The sequence below is a fragment of the Chionomys nivalis genome, unplaced genomic scaffold, assembly GCF_950005125.1.
Source record: "Chionomys nivalis unplaced genomic scaffold, mChiNiv1.1 scaffold_77, whole genome shotgun sequence".
NCBI lineage: Eukaryota > Metazoa > Chordata > Mammalia > Rodentia > Cricetidae > Chionomys > Chionomys nivalis.
In genome coordinates, this window is record NW_026646968.1 from 71,172 (window position 1) to 87,313 (window position 16,142).

General features: G+C 43.5%; 1 pseudogene; it reads left to right on the forward strand.

The window, feature by feature from the left end:
- The first annotated feature begins 15,683 nt into the window (after nucleotides 1-15,683).
- On the forward strand, nucleotides 15,684-15,893 carry LOC130869180 (40S ribosomal protein S28-like; annotated as a pseudogene).
- Nucleotides 15,894-16,142: the final 249 nt, after the last annotated feature.

The following is a 16,142-nucleotide window of genomic DNA, read 5'->3' on the forward strand; positions in this document are numbered from 1 at the left end:
CTAGCCAATGCGGGCGGCCGGGTGCTGGGGACGCAGTCCCTGCCGCTCTTATTATAACACCTAATGTTTGTGCTCAACCTATTGTCTTCCTTGGTATTTCCAGATAGTGTTTACTGAAGCCTGTGCTCCCTTTGATGCTGCTGGTTTCCTACAGCAGAGACAATGCCTAACCCAGAGGTCACATATCTCTGTCTCCTAAAGGTTAACTCAGCTCATATCTGTCATTGATCAGGGATGGCCAGGAAACTACTCTCAGTTTGCAGAGAGAAACTCTGGCCTTATAAATAAAACAGCTAGTTGTAAAATGAAATGACCTAAGCTGAGAAGCTTCTTTAGCATCTGAGAAAATGGTTCAGTATGAATGATTGATCCTTGAAAAGCTGTTGATAGTTTGCTTAGGTTACAGCTTTCTTTATATATCTTTTTTGCTATATTCTAAGCTTCTACATTCTAATCTTTGGTGTCTATATTTCTATTTCTATATTTTCATTCTTATTTTCAGACCCTTCATATACAAGATACTAACTCAAATATAAAAGCAAAACTCTCACTCAAACAATACAAACCAAAAGCATCTCCTTGCCAGATATATATGAGGAATGGGGACCTAGAGACCAAAGACACGCATACCTACAGACAGAAAGTCAATTCTTTTTCATTTTTACAAAGTGATCACAGTTTCCTAGTTACCTCGTGTTATCAGGTGGATATTCCAACAAGGCATGGAATGCTGGTGACACGGCAGGCCCAGTATCAACAGACTTACTGGTGTCATCTCAGCTCAACCTCTAACAGTCCTGTAATATGGTTGCTTTATTTATTCCCATTGTACAGAATGGGGAACAGAGGCTCAGGGGAAATGAAATAACTCATAGACGACAGTGCTATGAACTGTAGAAGGGCAGGATTCAAATTCAGGTCTTCTCTAAGCCACACATGCTAAGTGTTTGAACTGCCCACTATGCAGCCTCCGGCATGCTTTACTGCCTTGTTCCTCACTGTTCTATGACTTCTCCCTGTTAGTGAATTAGTCATGTGTTGACACATCTAGTGGGTTGTTTATTTAACTGATGGATGTTGCTCCCCATTTGAGGCCATGAGCATTTAAACAAAATGAAACTGTTGAGCCCCAAAGTGACACTGTGTTTACTGTTTTTCCCCAGGGTTAATTGTGAACATTTTCAAATATGTATTTTGATTTGCTAACTGTCCCTAAAGAGAACTGCAGAACAGCTCAGTAATCTCATGCAGCTCCATTCCCACTCCACTTAATCTCTGGTGAAGGGGAGAAAAATCTTGGCTAGCATGGGAAAGTGGATTGGTGACAGTCTCAAGCTATGTCATCTTACATAAATTTATTAACATCAACTCAACAGGAGCCCTTCCCTGCAATACGGAAATCTACTGCTTTGAATTGTTTCCCTGTGTGAAGTATGGGGCAGCATCAGCATCACTGTGGCTCCATTCTCAGCTAACAAATTACAGGTCCTTCCAGAAATTCAAGTGTAGCATATGATGGAAAAATCGGCTCAAGTATAGGTTTTGGTGTGTTGAGTCAGACTCTCTGCAAATAATGAATTAATGCCACACTTAGGCAGTCCCATAGTATATGAAGTGCAACCAGACGTCAGGCCAGAAAAGTGCTCCTCCTCCAAGGAGTCATTATATGTGAAGCAGCTAATACCCCTTTAGAAGGTAAGAGTGATGGCACTACAGAGCACATTCTATTGGAAACACTATTAAAGAGTTAGCAGAAAGACTCTGTGAATCTTGACCAAATCTCAAGAAACTATGCAAGTACAAAAAAGAACTTTTTATCAGGATCTCAATTCTCATGAATCCCCCAATGGGTGTTTCCACACACTATGGCCAAGCAGAAAGTGGCATTAGAGTTACCACTAATAACCACACGACAGTCTATACTAGGCTGTTTTAACATTTCTTCTGGCAACAGATTTAATCAAAAACTCTTCTCTTTAGCCTCGGGCAGACTTTCAAGCAAGCACAAAAGGTAGCAAAAAGTATGTTCAGCAAAATATCACAAAAACAATTTCTAGGCAACATACTAAAATTTTTTTCTGAAACCTCTTGAGCCACCTCCCAACATTTCAAATCATTATCAACACTGTTTTCTTCCATGCTCCTTCTCCTATGCCCCACTAGGCAGTGCTTAATGCACTCCACTGCTTTCCTATCCCAAAGTCCTGAAGTTCATCTGACTTCAAACAAAAGCATGGTCAGGTCTGTCACAGAAATACCCCACCAAGCTGGTATCAATTTCTATCTCAGAGTTTGACCCCAGGACAATGACAACTTTTATAAAGAAAAGTTTTAATTGAGGGAACTCACTTACAGCTCAGTGATTCAGTTCATCATTGCAGGGATCATGGTGGCATGCAGGCAGGTATGATGCTGGAGGAAGTAGCCAAGTGTCCTACATCTTGCAGGCAATCAAAAGTCAACTGACAATCACACCATGGAAAGCCTGAGAAACAGAAACCTCAAAGCTCCCCACCCCCAGCAGTGACACACTTCCTCCAATAATACCTCACCTACTCCAAGAAGGCCACACCTCATAATAGTGCCACTCCCTTTGGATCCATTTTTCTTTAAACCAATACAGTCTGGTTTTTAATTTTGTTTGTTCAGTTTTTCATGACACAGTTTCTCTGTGTAGACTTGGCTGCCCTGGAACTCACTGTATAGACCAGGCTGGTCTCAAAATCATAGAGGTCCCCTGTCTGTGCCTCCAGAGTACCAAGAATAAAGGTGTGTGCCACCACCGACTGACTTTAAGTTTCCTTTTATAAACACTTCACTGCTTGGGGTTTTGTAGTGATGGTATGTTGGTGGTGTTTGCGGTGGTGTTGGTGGCAATTTGTTGCTGCCAATGCTGCCCACATACCCCCACTCCAGGTTCTCAAACAAAGCACAGTTAGAGGAAATTAAAACTGCAGTGGAATAATTAAAATTCCCATCTGTATTTTATATTAAGGAATATATTTTCATAGTGATTTGTTTTATGCATTTTGCACTTTGGTCAGAAAACTATAGTTATCATTCTAAGAGGGTCTCCTTGGTCCTGAATGGCTCCTACTTGCTATGTTGCTAGAGATAATCTTCTGAGCCTTCTCCTTCCAGTCCCTGAGTGGTCAGATTACAGACATAGGCTAGTACACCCAAGTTTATGCAGTACTGTGGGAATTGCAGCCCCGAGTTGATATCCCTGCCCCCATTTGAGGTGCTTATCTGCAAGGAAAACATAATAAATTCCCTCTGCTCCTGGAGCGGGGAAGGAAGGAATTTTGAGTGCATGGTGACCGGTCCTTGATCCCTGCCAGGGTCAGGTTACAGTCCCTTCGCAGCCCCCTCCTCATTTGGTGCCATGTTATAAAACCAGCCCAGCAGACAATAAAGAAAGCTGTTCCACCTCAACCTCCTGCTCTGTGTATTCATTCAACCTGGACACCCTCCACTGAGACTCTTGGTTCCAGCCTGCGCTGGCGTGGCACAGTACTAAGAAGATGCAGCCAAGGGTTTTTGAAGCACCCTAGGCCAGGGCTCTTCAGCTTCCTTGGTGTCACCCCCCCACTGCCTAGTGCCTCTCCCCACTGCCTCAGTGTCCCCCTGTAGCTACCTCAGTATCCCCTGTAGCTACCTCAATGTCCCCTGTAGTTTCTTCAGAGTCCCCTGTAGCTGCTTCAGTGTCCTCTATAGCTGCCTCAGTGTCCCTGTAGCTGCCTCAGTGTCCCTGTAGCTGCCTCAGTGTCCCCCTGTAGCTGCCTCAGTATCCCCCTGTAGCTGCCTCAGTGTCCCCTGTAGCTGCCTTAGTGTACCCCTGTAGCTATCTCAGTGTCCCCTGTAGCTGCCTCAGTGTCCCCTTGCAGCTGCCTCACTGTTCCCTGAGGCTCCCTCAGTGTCCCCCAACTTCAATGTCCCCCTGTAGCTGCCTCAGTTTTCCCTCCAAACCCATAGCTTCAAGTCCCTTGACTACCGCAATGTCACACCCACGCCGAGTTGGTGGCACCACAACTACCTTAGAGTTTCCCCAGACTGTGTGGTACTCCCCCTTAGGCTACCTCAGCGTGCTCTCAGCTGCCACAGCACCTCAACCCATGGCTGCCTGGGTGTCCTCTGGATTCCTCAGTGTTGCCCTTCCACCACTACCTAGTGCCCCACCCACCACCCACAAAGCTACCTCAGTGGACCCCAAACTGCCTCGGTCTTCCTCTGGAGTACCTCAGTGTCTCACAGGCTACCTCAGTGTCTCCCAGGAGCCTCAGTGTCCCCCTCCCATATTTCCTGGGCTGCCTTATTGTCTTCCCAAATACCTCAGTCTGGTTTCATACTGTTTCAGTGCCCCCCCCCACCTTGTTGTTTGGGATCCCACCCCAGCTGCCTTGGGGCCTGACCTCTGAGGTCTTAGTGCCCCACCTGCCTCCACACACCCTTCATCACCTCCCCTTCAGCTGTCTCAGTGTACTACATGCCAGAATTGCCACAATTTCACCAAGGTTATCTTCTGTGTCCCTAACCAGGCTGCCTCTGTGCCACCATGGCTGCCTCAGTGGACCTCAGCATGCTTCCCGAGGTCCTCAGCAACCCCCAGGCTGCCTCAGTGTGCCCAAGGCTGCCTCAGAGGCCCTGGACTGCCTAGGAAGTGGCCAGGCTGTCTTGGAGCCCCACCTACCCAAGATCTCTTGTTGACCCTGGCTGTCTCCATGTTCTACCACCTTCCTCAGTTAGGCATAACTGAGGCCACTCCAGCCACCTCGATGTTCCCACCCTGCCTCATTGACCCACCACATGCGTGGGTGTGTTATCAATGTCGTCACTCCTGCACACTTTCACAGTGTTCAACAGGCTTATTCTGTGTCCACACATTTCTCTGCTGTACCCCCAGTTGCCTCAATACACAACCCACAACTGCCTCAGTCACAGTGGTTGTCTAGGTGACCCACTGCTGCCCTGGTGGCCTCACCCCTCTGTGCTGCCTCAGTGTCCCCTCATGCTTCTTTGTTTTCCCATGACTGACTTAGGGTCCCATGGTCTGCCTCGATGTCTCCCCATGTCTGCCTTAGTGTTCCCTCCCCTAGAGTTCCATAGTTTCCCCAGACTGCCTCAGTGTACTCCTCCCCTCACTAAAGACTGAGTGTCGGCCTGGCTGTGTCAGTTGACCAAGATGCCCATGTGTGTGCTGCGCCTGCGCATCTTGGTTGCTGAGACTGTAAGGGTGTGTGTCGGGATTGAGACATGAAGGCTGCAATGCTGAAGGAAGAACAACTTATTTTGCCCCAAGCTAGAGCCTTTTTATACCTTTAGGCAGCTGGCTGGAGACATACTGAGCAGCCAGAGGTCAAGATCAGGGCAGAAGGCCAGAAGGAACACAAACATCCTTGTTGATTTCAAGGAAGTTTAGCTGTCAGTCAGGGGGAGTGAGGGCAGCCAGATCACAACCTGTGTGTCCCATGAATGCCTCAGTGTACCCCCAGATGCCTCAATGTCTGTTGTCCTCACCCCCATGTCCTTTGCCTCATAATCCCCAGGCATGTTTGGGCGTCACCCAGCTGTGTCAGGGGCTCCCATGCTGCTTTGCTGTGTGCTCCCATGTTGCTTCATTGTCTCCCCCCTCTCCCAGAATGTTTGAAGCCCCTCAGGCTGCCTTGGTGCTCCCCCACTCCGACTGCCTCAATTTCTCACTAGCTGACTTGGTGTAACCATTAAGAAACCCTCAAGGACCCCCCCTCAGAACCCACAGCTGCCCTGCTCCTGTGAGAACATCCTGTTTGCTCAAAAGACCTACAAGACCCCCTCCCCAGAACCTGCAGCTGGCCTGTTCTCATGAGAACATTCCATTTGCTTAGGAGAACAGGATACCTGTGATTGGCACTTGTGCCAAACTTAGGATGACAGCAGTTCACAAAAGGAATAGTCTGTCCTTGAGTAATCTAACAAAAGACCTGGTGGGGGAGGTCAGGGCCAGAATCTGGGAAATGGAATAAATGAACAACTTTGTCCATTGCCACTGCCTGATCTGTTTAAAATAACCTGTGATATTTATGCTTTGAAAACTGCCGATTACATAATTAACTTCGCCTATATAAACTTGCTGGAATTTTGCTTGGTATGCTCAACCTCCACCCGGAGTCTGAGACACCCAATGGCGTTATCAAAATAAAACCTCTTGCTGTTGCGTCTGCTGGCCTGGATTATTGAGTCTGGGGACTTCCCTTGTGGCTTTAGAAATTCTAGGGTCTTTCACCATGACTGCACGGATATCACCCAGGCTGTCTCAGTGTCACCATATGCTTCTTTTGTGTCCCCACAGCTGGGTCAATGTGTGGCCATAACTACTTCAGTGTGTACCGGGTTGCCTTGGTGTGTACTCCTTTCCTCTACTGCTACCATGTACCCCTGGCTACCACAGAACAACCCCAGCTGCCTTGGAGCTCCACTGTGTTCTGTGTTGCATGAGTTGGATGAAGAAAGAGGTCACTCCAAAATGAAATCTCTCAGCTTTTAGCCTTGGTAGCAGGAAATGTTCAGCCTCTGATAGACTGAATCTCAAGCAGTAGGACAAAGGCATATTTACTAGATGTTACACAAAGTTGTTTTTTGGGCAAACAAGTTCATCATACCAAAGCCCCTAATCTAATATATGTGTTTTTCTATAGCATCATGCCCCTTCTACTTTAGTACTTATTGTGTACCATTGGCAGTACCCAATAATCCAAGACCTTCAGGTACATCAGAAGCATCTGTGATCACAAGCATGCAAAGACTGTAAAGATGCTTCAGAAAAACAATCTGTAAACAACAGAAAATAACCACTGACTTCTAACAAGATTTTCCTTGAGGTCACAGTTCCTTTTACAAAACAACTGTTCTGTTCTTTTTTTGTTTACCCTGATAAAGTGACTCTGGTTGAGCCTACAATGCTCCCTGCCCCACAGCCATGTAAATGTTCTCCAGACTGTTTCAGTTTCCTTCCCCTGGCTGCCTCAATGCTCCCCACCCCCACCCTTGCCTCAGCACACCCCAGCTGCATCAGTTCCCCGAGGCTACATGGGTGTCCTCACCCAACCGCCTACTGCCTAATTGTCCCCTCAGGCTTCATGGGTGTCCTGACCTTTGTTGGTGTCCCCCACCCACTGTCCCTCAATGTTACTATGGTATCCCCTACACTGCTTCAATGCCTCATGAGTGCCTCAGTGAACCACCATGTCACTCCCTATGAGCTTATGGGGGCCAATTACATTCAAATTTCCTCACCTCCAAGTCCTTAGAAGGTAGAATAAAACAGTTTTATGGTGCGCTAATAGAAGACATTTTTGAAGAGTAGAGAACTTGTATAAAAAGGAGAGTTCTCAATTAAGAGTTTTTCAAGAAAAGTAGTAAATAGAGGTGGGAAAATACATTTTCCTTCTACCCATCTTAGGTTCCTTGTTGGGGACTTTAAAACTAAACTGTGATGAACAAGATAGCTGTATGAAGACTTGCTAGTATAAACTTTCATAGCACCAGAGCCTTTCTAAAGAAGGGAAGCCCCCAACAAGTGCTGAGACCTGAGATTTTGCGCTAGAGTTGATGGAAAGTGCAACACTATGGAGTATGTGACTGAATAAAATCAATATGAGCCAAGCAGGTGAATGGCAGATAGTGAGGGCTCTTGGCTCATGTCCTCTGTGTGTGCCTTCGTCAGTCTTCAGATATGAGGCTGCTCTTTCCTCCATGGAGGAACATGTGCTACAGGAAATGGTCAGGAAGCCCTTTCTAGGTTTTATGAGCAGCTTCAGGGGAAGAAGAGTCATCCTCACATTCAGTTTTCTGCTCAAAATACTCCATATGTCTAGTCATCATGATTTCAGGTAACATATTCTGAACTCCATCAATTATGAAATAAAGGCAAAGATATGGGTATAATTAATGACTGTGTTCATATTTGATCCTGAAGTATGACATTGAGAACAATTACAGATTTAAACCGTAACTTCAGTATTCCATGTTCTGTGCATATCATTTTGCATCATCTTTTCAGTATTTCTTGCTTGAAAAATATCTAGGGACTGAGATATGCAAAGCAATTTAACTAATTAGACTGTTTTTCATGAAGTCTTTGAGACTTTTGTATTCCAAAAAGTGCAGTAATCATGAAGATTATTTAACTTCTGAAGTACCGTGGAAATTTTGACATGTGTAAGAATGTTATATTTGGGTGTATGTAGATGGCTGTAGCTGGTTAATAAAAAAAACCTGGACTGTCCACAGGGACATGCACAGCACTAATGATAAATAGCTTTAGAGTAGATAAGCTCATGGGGCACATAGGGCAGCTGCTCAGAGGCACAATGCTAAGAAGGCACATGCCATTTCAATAACTCACCCTGGAAACTTCCCTGGTACCTGAAAGGACAAAACATGGCCCTCCTCCATGTGTGGTTCCTGAGATGCAGGAAGCAACTCCCACCAGGCAATCCAGTGGCAGCTAAATGGGCATGTTACTTGAGGGATAAGGATTTGGCAATTGTGGTTATAGTAATTCTACTACTGTATTTGTTCTTCATGTTCTTTTTCTCCTTCCACACCAGTGGCTTCTGAAAATATGGATGTGCTGTATGGTAACATAAGTCCTCCTTATCTGATAGTGTGGGCAGGCATTAAATTAAAGCAGGTTATGGGAAAAAAGCCTGATTAATGAAAAAATTGGATAAATTTTGGAAAAATGCAGAAATTGTTCTTTGCCTGATTATAAAACTTGGCAAAAATTACACTGAAGCAGAAAGGAACTTGGCTATGATAAATAAAGTTTCTGAAGAACCTAGGGTTTACGGGCTGACTGCCTATGACCTTATAAATCAAAATTAGAATTGTGAGGAACAACATTAAGAAAGGTACGACAATGGAGTAAAACCTATTGAACTATGCTTCTGTTATCTGCAATTAGTTAGCCTCCGAGGTGAAAACATCAAAAGTTGTTCTATGATTAAATCAGCTGAGATTTAAGAATATAGTGGTTGACATGGGGCTTGGGAGCTGGGAAAATATGATGATGAATGATGTTCTGATTTCAAAGAATCTTTGTACTTCTTCTTTTTTTTTTTTTTTTGGATTTCTGAGACAGTGTTTCTCCATAGCTTTTTTTGGTTCCTGTCCTGGAACTAGCTCTTCTAGACCAGGCTGGCCTCGAACTCACAGAGATTCGCCTGCCTCTGCCTCCCGAGTGCTGGGATTAAAGGCGTGCGCCACCACCGCCCGGCTTCTTTGTACTTCTTATGAACTGTTTTGCCCATGTAATGTTTAACCTGTGACAAGAATAAAGAATCATTTTTTTTGTGTGTAAAATTTACAATAAAAGACTAAGGTTTGAAGCTCAGGGTAGAAGAACAACTTGCCTTGCAACTAATAGCCTGTCAGCTTGCATCAGAATCCTGAGTTTGTGTACTCATTTTGCCTTCCAGATATCTCACATTTGATACCCACTTCTCGACTGAGGCTGGTCCCAGGCACCTTGATGCATTTTTATATTCACTGGTGATTTCTATTGTGCATTACTTACCTACATAGCATTGTAATTTCCCGTTTGCATTTTCCTCACACATAATTTTGGACAAGCAGTTTCTTCAAGCTAGGCAGACAACAATCCTTCCATCAAGAATTCTTACCACCAGGATGAGCTTTGATTAAGATAACCAGTCATTTGAGACAAAAGTCTGCACAAATCTTTCACAACGCACTTTAATGTGCAATGGTCTCTAAATTTCAGAACCAGAAGAAAACCCTCTAAGGGAAAGCCACAAGTTAATCACAAAGAGAACCAGGAAAGAGTCAGTGATGGCTAGGTGGGTGTAGGGACAGAGCTTACTCCTCTTAATTTGTCCCTTTGCCTCCATATGAAGAGAATGAGAGAATGGCATGGCATGTATTGCATGTTCATTCTATCTCTCTCTCAGAAACATATATGTGTGTGTGTATATACAAACATACCTTTATATTTACAAATATATTATAGAATATCAATATATCAGTGAATATATTTATATATTTCTGCTCTCTCTAAATAATTCAATAGGTATTATTATTTCAAATACTATCAGTAGCTCTTCACACATTCACTATATGAAAGTTTATTTTAAAATGTCAGAATAGAGAAATAAATAATGTTTATGATGATGAAAAAATTATAGACAGCTCAAAACTGTAATTCCAATTCCAGAGGATCTGACATTCTCACAGAGGCATATATGAAGGCAAAACACCAATACATATAAAATAATAAAAAATAATTAAATTTTTGTAGGAGCCAGTTGGGGCAGGAGCACCACAAGAAATCCCACAGAACTAACTAACCTGGGATCATAGTGGCTCACAGAGACTGAACCACCATCAAGAGAGCATGCATGGGACTGACCTAGGCATAATTTTGATTGTATCTAATACATAATGTGTTTGCCTTCTTCTTGGAATAGTTATATCATGTTTAGGAATTGTTATAAACTGGCTATTGTTTTACATTTAGAAATTAATTGTGACATAAGAAGATACAATTGTGTTTTCAGTTGACATGGGGTGCAGTTTTGATAGTTATATTTGGCTGTCAACTTTATTACATCTGAAGTTAACTAAAACCCATCAATGGAGGGGTACACCTGTGAGGAATTTTTGTTTAATTTGAAGTGAAGTTCCACGTGCATTGCAGATCTTTGAGGTGGGAGACATACCTTTAACCTGGATCTTTATGGGGAAAAACACAACCTTAACCTGGATGTTTTGAGCTGAAAAACAACACCTCTAATCTCGATCATGCCTTGTGCTGGAAGCATGTATAAAGAAATGGAAGAAGGGAGCTTTTCCTCTTTAGCTGGTTGCTCTCACCTTGCTAGGAAACCCATTTCTTCACAGGTATTGGAGCTAATAATGTTGGGATTCCAGATTATACTAAAGATGGGCTGAGACATCTGGGTTCATGGACTGAGAAACTCCTAGATACTTGGACTTTGCCATCATAGCCAGTCAATGTTGAATTAGCTGGACCACAGCCTCTAAGTCATTCTAAAAATATACCCTTTGTGTATATAGAGAAATTCATTTCATAATCCATTCTATAAGTTCTCTTACTTCAAAGAACCCTGGCCAATACACCAGACACGTACAGAAGAATTTTAGAGTAGTTTGGGCCATGCATTAGCTTCATTTCAGTTACAAATTCCAGGTGTTCACATTCTGTTAACCTGTCTTCAAAGATGCTTTGAAAAGGAATGGAAAACCAGATGTCTTAGCTTCTGTGGTCCAAGATCTGGCACCCCCAGCTACATGAAGATCAGAAGACAGTAGGTTCTTTTTACCCTTGGTGTGATACATCCAGTCTGGAGAATCAGAGGATCACTTCCTTCATACATTAACTCTGGCTCACTCTCTGTGTCAGTAGTCAGATCCATTCCAGAGGGGTTTCACAAAAGTAAAGCAGTCATCTGGAAGAAACACTTTCTCAATATAATCGGAGATCTGCTGTGGTAAAAGAGCAGTGTAGCAAGAGTCCTAATTGGCCTTAATAAAAACCGGGAGTCAGATATCAGGGTAAATGTTGAAAGATGAGAGAAGTAAAACATCCAGCCACCAGAGAGACTTCTTACCTCTACCCAATCCCCAGAGTGAAGGGGCTGAGCTCGTGTCTCTATAAATCCTCATACTGAATGGGCTAAGATCCTGTCTCTACCTGTCTTATATTGCTGTCTCCACCACTATAGTGCTGGGTTTAAAGACGTGTACCTCCCAAGTACTGGGCTCAAAAACATGAGAACCCAAGGTCTGGGATCAAAGATGTGTGCCACCACTGCCTGACCTCTGTGGTTTACTCATGGCTAACTCTACCCTTGATCTCTAGGCAAGCTTTATTTGTTAGAACACAAACAAAATATCACCACAGAGCAGCATCAACCCTCTCTTTTTTTAGTGCTGCATAGAAACACTTTCCACAGGAAGTATGTGGCTCCTGATACAGGCTCCTTTCATTCCAGCTAGACTTAAGGCTCTTACTAACACTGCTTAGCTGGACCATCAAGAGTGGTTCCTTACCCCACCTCTACCCCCATAAGGGTCTTCTCAATTCTGCATTTCATCAGACAGTCATAACCTGAATTGTCATCCTAGATGAGAGGTGAAAAAATCCAGTCCAATCTGGCAGTCAGTGATTCTGGGGCAGGGTCCTGAAATTGTGTGAGCCCTACATGGATGTGTGGCAGCCTAAGACAATTAGCATACCTACTACATGTACCTGTCCCTAGAGGTCTCAAGTAACTTCTGTCTTTTGTTGGAGGTGATCCGATCCAACTAACAGAGCACATATGACTGGGAGGACAAAGTTCAAGTGTAGGGACTGGAGAGATGGCTCATGCATTAAGAGCATTTTTGGCTGTCTCAGAGTGTCCACATGACAGCAAACAAACATCTCTAATGTAAGTTTCAGGTGGAATCCACTTCCCTCAACTGGCCTTTGTGGGAATTGCATGTATGTGGTGGCAAAACACTCACAAGCATAAATAAAAACACTACAAAATGACCCAACATGTCTTGGAGTACATTATTTCTTCTGTGCAGTTCTCATTTTTCATATCACTCACCTTTCAAGAAAACTAATGGCAGATTGATTTGTATTTTTTGATTTCTTTTGACCACCTTTGTTGAATGTTCTCATTTTCTAAGAAGCCTGGAACAATGTATTATTATTGTGTGATGTTGGAAGCCCCTCTGTATGCTGTGAATATGTTTTACTCTCATTGGTCAACAAAGAAGCATATTTTGCCAAGAGTCAGGCAGAATGTAGCTAGGTAGGAAGTCCAAACAGAGAGAAGGAAGGTGGAGTCTAGGAGATGCCATGTAGCCACTGGAGGAGTAAGACGTCAGAGCATTAGTGATAAATCACAACCATGTGGCAATACACCGATTAATAGAAATGGGCTAATTTAAATATAAGAACTAGCTAGTAATAAGCCTGGGTCATTGGCCAAACAATTATAATTAATGTTAAGCCACAGAGTAATTATTTTACAAGCAGCCGTGTGACTGGACAGAACACATAAAAGCTTCTAGTTACAGTCAGTTGTGTTCCCCTTTAACTTGGTCTGTATGATGATTCACAAACATGTGTGAACAGTGTATCACATTTTACTGGTAGCTAAATATATGACCTCAAGGATGCAATATGCCTTGTTTTTCTATTATCTCATGGGTATACACAGAGTAGGCCATGCCATCCATGTCCATATCAAAGGTGCCATGTGCTTGTGTAGCCCATGGCTGGGAAATCATTGTGCAGCCCAAGGTGCCTGGAACTTGCTGATATAGATCCATGACTATGAGTTCTGGGTTTACAGAAGTGTGACACCTCACTAGACTAAATTAGAAGAGTCTTAAGAGTGAAAAGTTGGAAATTACTTTTTATTCATAAAATATTCATTTTATTCGATGAGGGTTTTAAAATAGTAGCCATTATAAAGAGTGTGTAGTCTTAGCAAACTATTAAAACAAAAGAATAAAAAATAACAAAAATAAGAAACCTTACACTAAAATTAAGAAAACAGAAAAACCAAAACACAGATATCTCGAGATATATACCAAACCAAACCAAACCAAAACAAAACAAAAACAACCAACCAAACAACATTAAGAAGAATTCCTAGTTTTCTTTTGGATTTTCTTTAAGGAAAATCAAATGAATAATGTGAGCCATGAGGAACTGGATTAGTCTCCGTAGTGAACTATATTCAGCAACACTTGTACATGATATGGGGTCATCTTCAGCACTACACTAGAGAGAGAATCTTAGGCTTTTGCGTATGGCTGACTAGCAGTGTGACAGACAGAGTCTTCCTTGCCAGATTTCACATTACATATAGAGTCAGCTTGCCAAAGCCCTTGACAGTAAGCTGAGAGAATAACTCTTCCTTACCCACATATCTTCCTCCATGTTGTTTTCCCTACACTGGGGCAACTTGGTGATGGATGTTAGGCTTCTGATTAATTTGTGGTGTGTCCTGTCTATCTCAAACTTATTTCTGATGCAGTCAATTCTCCAGAAATAGCCAACAGATGTGGACCCGATTGGGGCTGGGTCCTCTGATGGTAGGTTGATATTTATCTCACTGGTGAGTTCATAGCTGCAGGGACATGGGTTTTTCTGAGGAGGCCTTGATCCTAATGTAGAATGCCATGCCTTCAGGGTATATCTGGCTTCCTCTAGCCTTCTCAGTTCTCTTAAGAGGTACTGTCAAAGAAGAAATGGAAATTAGATATAGAAACAGTCTTTCTGGGCCACTGGCAAGAAAAAAAATTCAGGGCCTATTTACCCCTAGTAAAGAAAAGTCAAGGAAGAAAACCCACACCATTAATCCCATGGTTGGTGGGAATGGGGCTCAATGGTGGCTTACTAGCCTGGCATGTAGTGCTCCTGCTGCAGCTGCTCCATCAGGCAGGAGGCTCTCTTCTTGGGCTGTGGTCTGTTCCAGTTCATGTTGAATCTGCTCAAAACTAGAGGAGGAAGGCAGCTGGGACAAAGGCCTGGTGGGGCCCTGCCATGTCAGCTTTTGAGCCTCCACCAGCTAGACAATCCAGCATTACCTTTTAGCTGAGCTCATTCTCTGCTTTCCCAAGGGAAAAAGGTCAGAGAGCCCCTGGAATGGATTCTTTTTTCAACTTTTAAAAACTGCTAGAAGTTGAACTGGAAAATACACTGTGCTGAACTAGAAAAAAAACCCAGCATATTTATCCAACAGCCCCAAAACATTATTTTGGAGAAATATCATTATCTGAGTCGCAGTTCAAGAAAGAGATTCATGGCCTTGATACCAGGTAAATGTGAGCAACCTGTAAAACTCTATGTCTGACCTCTAGTGGACCCTACACAGCACTGTAGAGAAGGCTGTGATTATTCCTCTAGCTCAGATTCTGCATGGAGTTAATTTGTCAACTCCTAAACTGTTTACTGCCAGAAAAAACTATTCTCACTGGAAACTGAGGAACCCTGCAGAGAGCCTGGAATCAGCAGGAGCATGCTGCATTCAGATAATCTGAAGAATAGAAATTCATCTCCAAATGTGATGTTCCTGAAGGAAAATAAAGTGGCAGAGAACACCCTGTCCTTCACAATTGACCTCCCACTTCTAGGTTTGGGGATACCATAGGAATATTTGTGGGGAGTCATAACCTAAGGGATGAGATACTTAGACCACACTAGAGATCTCAGAAGAAAGAAAGGGGTCACAATCCCCAAAAGACAAATAACCAAGCATATTGTTGCCTGGACAAAATTCCTGGTGATTAACTAACTCGATACTCTGAACTTTCTTTTCCTGGCTGTGGCTGGGAGCCTTGCCAAATGAACAAAAACAAAACACATACACACACGCATACAGAGAGAGAGAGAGAGAGAGAGAGAGAGAGAGACACACACACACACAGACACACACACTCCTTTCTTGAACCCCCACCCCCCCAAAAAAAAACAAAGGAGAAGACTAGAGTGTTGCTGCACCTTTTTGCTCCAGGGGGAAGTTGCAGGTCATCAGTGCTGTCTCTTACTGCTCTTAGATTCAGTCAGACTATTCTGCCCTACCCTGAATTTCTTTCCCCTTCCAGGAAAGTTCTTCATCTCAAGACTCACTGTTCCTCTCCGCCTGATCGCCGCCATCATGGACACGAGTCGCGTGCAGCCCATCAAGCTATCTAGGGTAACCAAAGTGCTGGGCAGGACCGGTTCGCAGGGACAGTGCACGCAGGTCCGTGTGGAATTTATGGATGACACCAGCCGCTCCATCATCCGAAACGTCAAAGTTTCCGTTTGAGAGGGAGATGTGCTCACCCTATTGGAGTCAGAAAGAGAGGCTCGGAGGTTGCACTGACTGACCTTCCTGCTGGGTCTTGAGTATCCACCACTTGGCCCATGATGACCTGAGACTATTAAATAAAACATTTGTATTGTTTAAAAAAAAAGACTCACTGATCATACAGGTAAGTGAAACCCTCTGCATAAGTGGGCTTGACCACAAAGGCCAAGTCCCAAAGGAAGAGGGCTGTATATAAAGCCTCCAGATAGCTCTAAGTTGACCCATTAGAGTCTCCAAAGAAAACTTACCCATGCTCCTTCACAG